Source organism: Triticum dicoccoides, chromosome 1A (genome assembly GCF_002162155.2).
Source record: "Triticum dicoccoides isolate Atlit2015 ecotype Zavitan chromosome 1A, WEW_v2.0, whole genome shotgun sequence".
NCBI classification, from domain to species: Eukaryota; Viridiplantae; Streptophyta; class Magnoliopsida; order Poales; family Poaceae; genus Triticum; species Triticum dicoccoides.
Window position 1 is genome coordinate 178215861 of NC_041380.1, and position 6883 is coordinate 178222743.

The 6883-nt window shown below is 48.8% G+C and overlaps 1 protein-coding gene across 1 annotated transcript in view; it reads left to right on the top strand.

Annotated features, from left to right (window-relative positions):
- LOC119368998 overlaps positions 1-6883 on the top strand; it is a 16883-nt gene that overhangs the window by 2129 nt on the left and 7871 nt on the right. The gene's annotated exons all lie outside the window — the stretch shown is intronic.

Below are 6883 nucleotides of genomic sequence, written 5' to 3' on the forward strand. Positions count from 1 at the left end.
TGTAGCAAGAAGTGGCAAGTGAGGGCATTTACTGCCAAGTACATTGCTAACAAGTATGTGGAGAAAATAAGAGCTAATGAGAGGATGACCCTCAAGGGATTGGCAGCACTTGTGCAGGAAGATTCCAACATGACAATTAAAAGAGGGAAGCTAGGGAGGGCCAGAGGACTAGCTTTCAATATTATATATGGAGATGAAATAGCACAATACAACAAGTTGTGGGACTATGCAAATGAGCTGAGGAGATCCAATCCAGGAAGTACATTTTATTTAGACCTTGTTGAAGATGGCCAGTTTGAGAAATGCTACTTTTCCTTTGATGCTTGTAAGAGGGGTTTCCTATCAGCTTGTAGGCCTGTTCTTTTCCTCGATGGTTGTCATTTGAAGACACAATATGGAGGCATCCTACTTAGTGCAATAGGAATGGATCCCAACGATTGCATAATTCCTATTGCACATGCAGTGGTTCAGAGAGAAGATACAAAGGCTTGGAGGTGGTTCTTGACAACTTTAAAGAAAGATCTTGGTATTGTGAACAATGATCTTTGGACTATCATGTCCGACAAGCAAAAAGTGAGTGTGTCTTACCTAATTTTGAACATTTTCATATTGTACATGGGCTGCATTTAAATATTATTAACACTTTCTTTATGAATTTACTTATGTCAGGGTCTAATAAAGGCAGTGAAAGAACTGTTTAGTGGTTCCCCACATAGATTTTGTGTCAGGCATCTTTGGCAGAATTTCAACAAAAATTTTAAAGGTGAGGCCCTCAAAAACCAACTCTGGAAATGTGCTAGAAGTAGTACCGAAGGGAAATTTAGACATAACATGAATGAGATGTTAGTTCTAAACAAAGAGGCACATGATTGGCTAGAGGAGTTGGACCCTTCAACATGGGTTAGGGCATTTCAAAATGAATTCCCAAAGTGTGATGTCTTGTTGAACAATAACTGTGAGGTGTTCAACAAGTATATATTGGATGCAAGAGAAATGCCTATAATCAGCATGTGCCAGAGGATTAAAGGACAACTAATGGGAAGAAATCATAGCAAGCTGCAAGAGGCCTTGAAGTGGCCTGGTACTATATGTCCAAAGATAAGGAAAAAATTGGACAAGAATGTGGAATTTGCTAGAACTTGCTATGCTTCACCAGCTGGATTGGGAATCTTTAACGTCAATGATAGAGGTGTAGACTACGGGGTCGATTACCAGTTGAGGAAGTGCAGCTGTAGGAGATGGGATTTGTCTGGCATTCCATGCAGCCATGGAGTAGCTGCTCTTAGATATGACAAAATCAATCCAGAGGATTATGTTAACTCATGTTATTCTATTGCAACATATCGCAAGGCATATGAAAACATTATTATGCCATGTCGAGATATTAGTGAGTGGAGCAAAATGAATGGCAGAACTATCGCACCACCACCATTGGTAAAGCAGAAAGGAAGGAGGAGGAAGAACAGGAGAAAACAGCCAGAAGAGAAACAAGGGAAAAAAGGAGTAAAAATTACAAGGGCAGGGGCAATAATCCATTGCAGCTATTGTGGAGTTGCTGGCCATAACATTGGTGGTTGTATGGACTTCAAATTAGGGTTAAAACCAAAGAAAAAATCTGAAAGGGTCAGAGTGAGGGCAGAGCCTGATGTTTCCTCCTCCTCGGATGAGGAAGAAGCAGTTGTCACTCAGGTGAGGCCCTATATCTAGCTTCATGATCTTCATTATGTTACTAATTATATGCTTCAACATGTAAAAATTGCCATGCTTTTACTGTTTGTAGGAACAGAATCAGCGGACAGAAGGTTTAATTCAAGAGCCAGTACATTTGTATCAGCCTGAGATAATTAATATTTTAACACAGGAGGTACTTATAGTAATTTATTTTCATTACACATAGCAAGTTCATGTACAAATGTTTCATGTATGATCCTCAAAATTGAGTTATATTTCAGAGAGAAGCAAGCCAGAGGGAAGCAAGCCAGAGGGAAGCAGTCCGTCAAGGTCCATTACCAAATTCTGTTTTCATAGAGGAGCACATCATGTCTCAGCCACCAGTTATCCCTACTACTGCAACAAAGGAAGGCAATGTTCACAGGAAAAGAGAGGTTCTAGCATTGGCAAAGCTGAGAGCCGCAGCTGAGAAAAGAGAAGTTGCAGACCTAGCAAAGTTTGAAGCAGCAATGGCAAAGTTGAAAGAAGAAGAGGACAAAATTAAGCTTGCAGCTCAAAAGAGAAAGGAAGAGCTGGAAGCTAAGAAACAAGCAGCTGAGGAAAAGAAAAAAACTATACTAGAGGAAAAGAGACTTGCTGCAGAAGAGAAGAGAAGAGCTACTGAGGAAAAAAAGAAAAAAGCTCAAGAGGAGAAACTTGAAATGGCAGAGAAGAAAAGGCAAATGATGGATGAGAGAAAAAGAAATGCAGAGATAGAAAAACAAAAGAAGGCCGAGGAGAAGAGAAGGATTGCAGAGGAGAAGAAAATGATTGCAAATACAAAATACCAGCAGGAGGAGGCAGCTTTTCTGATACATCAAGCAGAGGAGTTTGAGAGGCAGGAGAGTTGGAGAAAATTTAAGGAGGCTGAGGAGGCTGCAAGGCAAAATGCTTGGGAGCAGCAGAACAATCAACAAGACACAACAAGGAATGAAGAATGGGAGCTGAGAAAGAGGATAGCTGAAGAAACAAACAAGAAAGCCATGGATGACCAAATGGCAGATCAAGTAAGGAAGCAAGCCGTGTTGGAGGAACAAATGAAAGAAAGAGCTGCAGGAACTAGTTCAAGGATCGAGGAGGCAAGATTTAATCCTTGTGTTGTTCAAGGAAACAAGACAAAGAAAAAAACTGCACCTACCAATCAGAACATGACATGTTTTAAGAAACCTAGAAAGGTTAACATGTTCGACGAATTTAGGTAAAGGGATGTGAAGTTTGGAATGATCTTCATCTCTTTTTGTGTTTCTGCTTATGATCAGGTGCAAAACTTGTAATGGCAATGTTTTGTTTATGATCATTGTGCTGATCATGAAGTGTAAGAGGTGTCTTCTGATTAGGAAACTACTATTGCAGACCATGTGTTATTTATACTATGGAACTTAATTACCCAGTTTTTTCAGCTGCAAAAATCATGTTTATGTGTGCTTTAATTTGTGTGAATCTCTTGTTTCTGAGCTTCAACACTTTTTATTCTCATTCAGCAAATGCTTTATATTTTAAACAGTGCATTGTGCCAGTAGCGGTCTGTACTGTTATTCTATTCCAGTTCTATAAACCAAAATGCAGTCAACATCGTTGATTTTGTTTCGCCATTTACATTTAGCAAGTATTGTTCATTTTCATGCTAAAATTTCACAAAAATCTAGTTCAAATAAGTTCATTTCATTTCACTCATAAACTAAAATCACAAGTTGCTCCATACATGCAACAACTGGTTTACAAAAGCCATAGCAACTTGACACACACAAGTACATGATCTTCATGCACTGGACACAGAAACAGGACACACACTTGATGCACTCCTCAAAGAGCATCACCTGAGCCGTCATTGCCATCCACACTACCCAGCATTGTGGTGAACTAATGGGTCGTGTTGCACTTGTCTGACGACGGGAAGTATAGCGACAGGTCACCTCCATGCCCACCTCTGCGGCAGGACAGTGCACTTCTTCTCCATGGCCGCCAAAAGCGCTGAGCGTCACCGCTGAACTACCATCGCCGACAGCCGTCGCGAGCACCAACGAGCTCATCCAGGGAAGCCGGCCGCGGAAGGAGAACGTGGCCGGTCTCCGGTCGGAAGCACGGCTGACGACGGGCGGGGCAGCGACGACTACGCCCGACGGGAGAGACGATACGAGGCTGCCGCCCTCGCCTGAGACCGAGCTCACGGTCACGCTCGCGCCACCCATGGGTGCGGGAGTCCGGCGAAAGGAGGTATTTGGGGCGGCAGTGTGGCGCCGGCTACGCGAGTACGGCGGCGGATGGAGGGATTTGGGCGCCGCGGGAGTGTGCAAGGGTTAGGGATTTGAGAGCGTATTGGGGATTTCTGCCCACCGGAGACCAAGTCAACTGACTAGTGGGCCCTACGAACGCTGACATGGCCAGCCCAATACGCTCTGTACAGCGAACTCGTATGTTTCAGGTACGCCAGGACCTGTGAATCAAATTGGAGGACCGTATGAGCACCGTATGAACAAGTATTAGGACCGTACTAGTACAGTTTCAGAGTTTGAGGACCGTTTTGGTCCTAACCAGCAAGTTTAGGGTGCACTAATGCATTTTACTCTTTTATTTTGCAGCTGTCTAGATATTCCTACGCCCAGTTTATTGATTTGTCGCCGGCAAGTATGAGATGACGAATGGATTGACGGTACACTAGAGTTGGCGGCGCGGGCCGATTAGGCGCCCGTTTAGAATCTCTGGGTGTAGCCATTGCGAGGCTAGGCGGCTTCGAGAGAGAAAGCGGGCCCGTGTCGAGGAACCATTCCGGCGCGCCGCTGGCTTGCTGCTGCTGGATGGAGAGCCCCTGGAGAGCAGCGTATAGCTGGTTGTACTGCTCCCAGGTCGGCCCGCTCGATGAAGGGGCGGCCACCGGGTACGCCTGGTGAGGTGCAGGAGGTCGCGGGCCTAGAACGCCGGCGGCGTTGGGGGCGGCCCACGGTGCACGGGGTGCAGGCAGGCCGGGAATGAGGGCGCCGTAGGGAGCAAAGTAGCCCGTGGAGATCTGTGAGGCTGGGCCGGAGGGAGGCGCGGCACGGCCGGCAGGGCCGCCACCGAACGACTGGCCACCGCGGCCACGGCCGCGGCCGCGACCATGCCCGCGTGGGCCTCTGTTGTCGCTGGTTGGGGAAGCAGCAGGGCCTTTGCCCTTGTCGTTGGAGGAGCCGCCACGGTCAGGGCCGCGATCAGCGGAGGAGCCGCCAAGCGGCGCCTGCCCGATGGTGAGCGCCGCAGCCAGGAGTTCTGGACGGCCATCCAACCGCGCCCTCTCGTTCGCGGAAATCTCCTCCATGAGAAGACGGGAACGCGCCTGCACGAAGGAGGGGAAGGGCGACTGCATGGGAAGAAGTGTCGCCATGATCTGGAACTTGCGGTTCAGGCCGCGGATGAGCTGTAGCGTCAGGGCCTGATCGGAGATGTGCTCGCCAACGTCCTCGAGTGCGTCGGCCAGGGTCTTCAGCCGCCGGCTGTATTCGGCGATGGAGAGATTGCCCTGGACGAAGTTCCGGAACTCCGCGCCCAGGACGACGGCGCGCCCCGGCTGGTTGTCCATGAAGAGGAGGTGGAGTTGCGTCCAGATGTCGTAGGCGGAGCTGTCCGGGGATGCCACCACGTCCATGAGCTCTTCGGCGACCACGCCGTGCATCCACAGCACCATGGTCAGATCATCATTACGCTAGATGGCGCTTTGATCGAGCGGCGCGGTGGCGACATCAAGGTGGTGCTGCACTTCATGTTTGCAAGAGATGATATAGAAAAGTTGTCGCCACCGGGAGTAGTTACCGGACTCGAGCTGGAGCTTGCCGGCGAAGTAGTGCGCGATGGAGGGCGGCAGGCCGGCGACGGAGGAGGGGCCGGCGTCGGGGGCACCAAGGCCGCGGTGCGGGACGACGGCGCCGCCGGGGCCGCCCAGCGGGAGGCGGGGAACGGCGGTGCTGCCCGCGGTCCGGAGGATGCCCGCGGGTGGTGGGACGCGAGGGGCCGGGGTAGACGAGGACGAGGCCCCAACGCCGCTGGGGACGGGCGTCTTGCCGCGGTCGGCGAGGGGCGCGCGTCGGGTTGCGGGGACCACGGCGGGGGCAGGACGGGCCGCGGCGGGCGTGGCGGTGGCGGGAGGGACCGCGGCGAAGGGCTCGGTCGCCGGCGAGTCGAAGTCCTCCGAGCGGGTGAGGCGAAGGAGGCGGTTCATGGCGGAAGCGGAGAGAAAAAGGAGGATCGGAGATGCTCGCGTTTGATACCAAGTTAGGTTATGCAAAACACTCACACTGCTCTATTCACTGCGGCCGGCTGTACATATAGAGTTACAAGAGAGAGAGGGAGCAGGAAGATCGTGAGTGGTTACAAGCGATAAGCTAGCTATCCTAGCATGCAGGGAGAGATGCGCACGTAGTGCACGCGGACGTTGAGGTCCGGGCGAATCGGTCTGCATGGGTCAGCCACTTGGCGAGTGGAGAGTGGGCATTTTCCAACAGCGGCCGCCGCCGGCTCGAAGCTCTGGCGGCCGCCATGGCCAACTCATCCCAGTTTGTCTTCTTCCCTCTCTATCTATTCTCTGGTCATTCTCTGTTACTTGACTTTTTGTGAGAATTTGATTCTACTCTGTCTTACATTAGCTCGTTGAAGAAAACATGACAAGTAGTTTGTGTTATTCTAGCATTTGAGGGCGGATGAAAATTCAGTCATTCTACCTGCTATTGTGTCATTTTATTGTCTTTGTGAAGTTTGCGTTTTGGCTGACCTAATGTACTTTTGCTTGATATCAATTGTTTTTTTATAACTTATTATAAGGTTTGCAGTATCATAATTATCATTATGGTATTGCCAAGGTCCTTATCCCCCCCTCTATTGGTATGTTTTGTGCTTACAAGAAAACATCCTAGGAATATGAATTTATGGGGTAGACTAATATGTTGGCTACATGTATTCATGAAATAGTTGCCCAAACAGAACATATGACTTGTTGCTGTTAAGTACTCCCTCTGTGAAGAAATATAAGAGTGTTTAGATCTCTTCTATTTCTTTACAGAGGGAGTATATTATATCTCTTCTTCCTATCAGATTGATCTTTTGGGATAGTTGGTTGATAGGAATATCCTGACATGCTATCGAACTTGAGGTTTTGGGTTCAAGTCTCGGTCCTCCCTTTCCCCAATCATTTATCCACACCACGTCC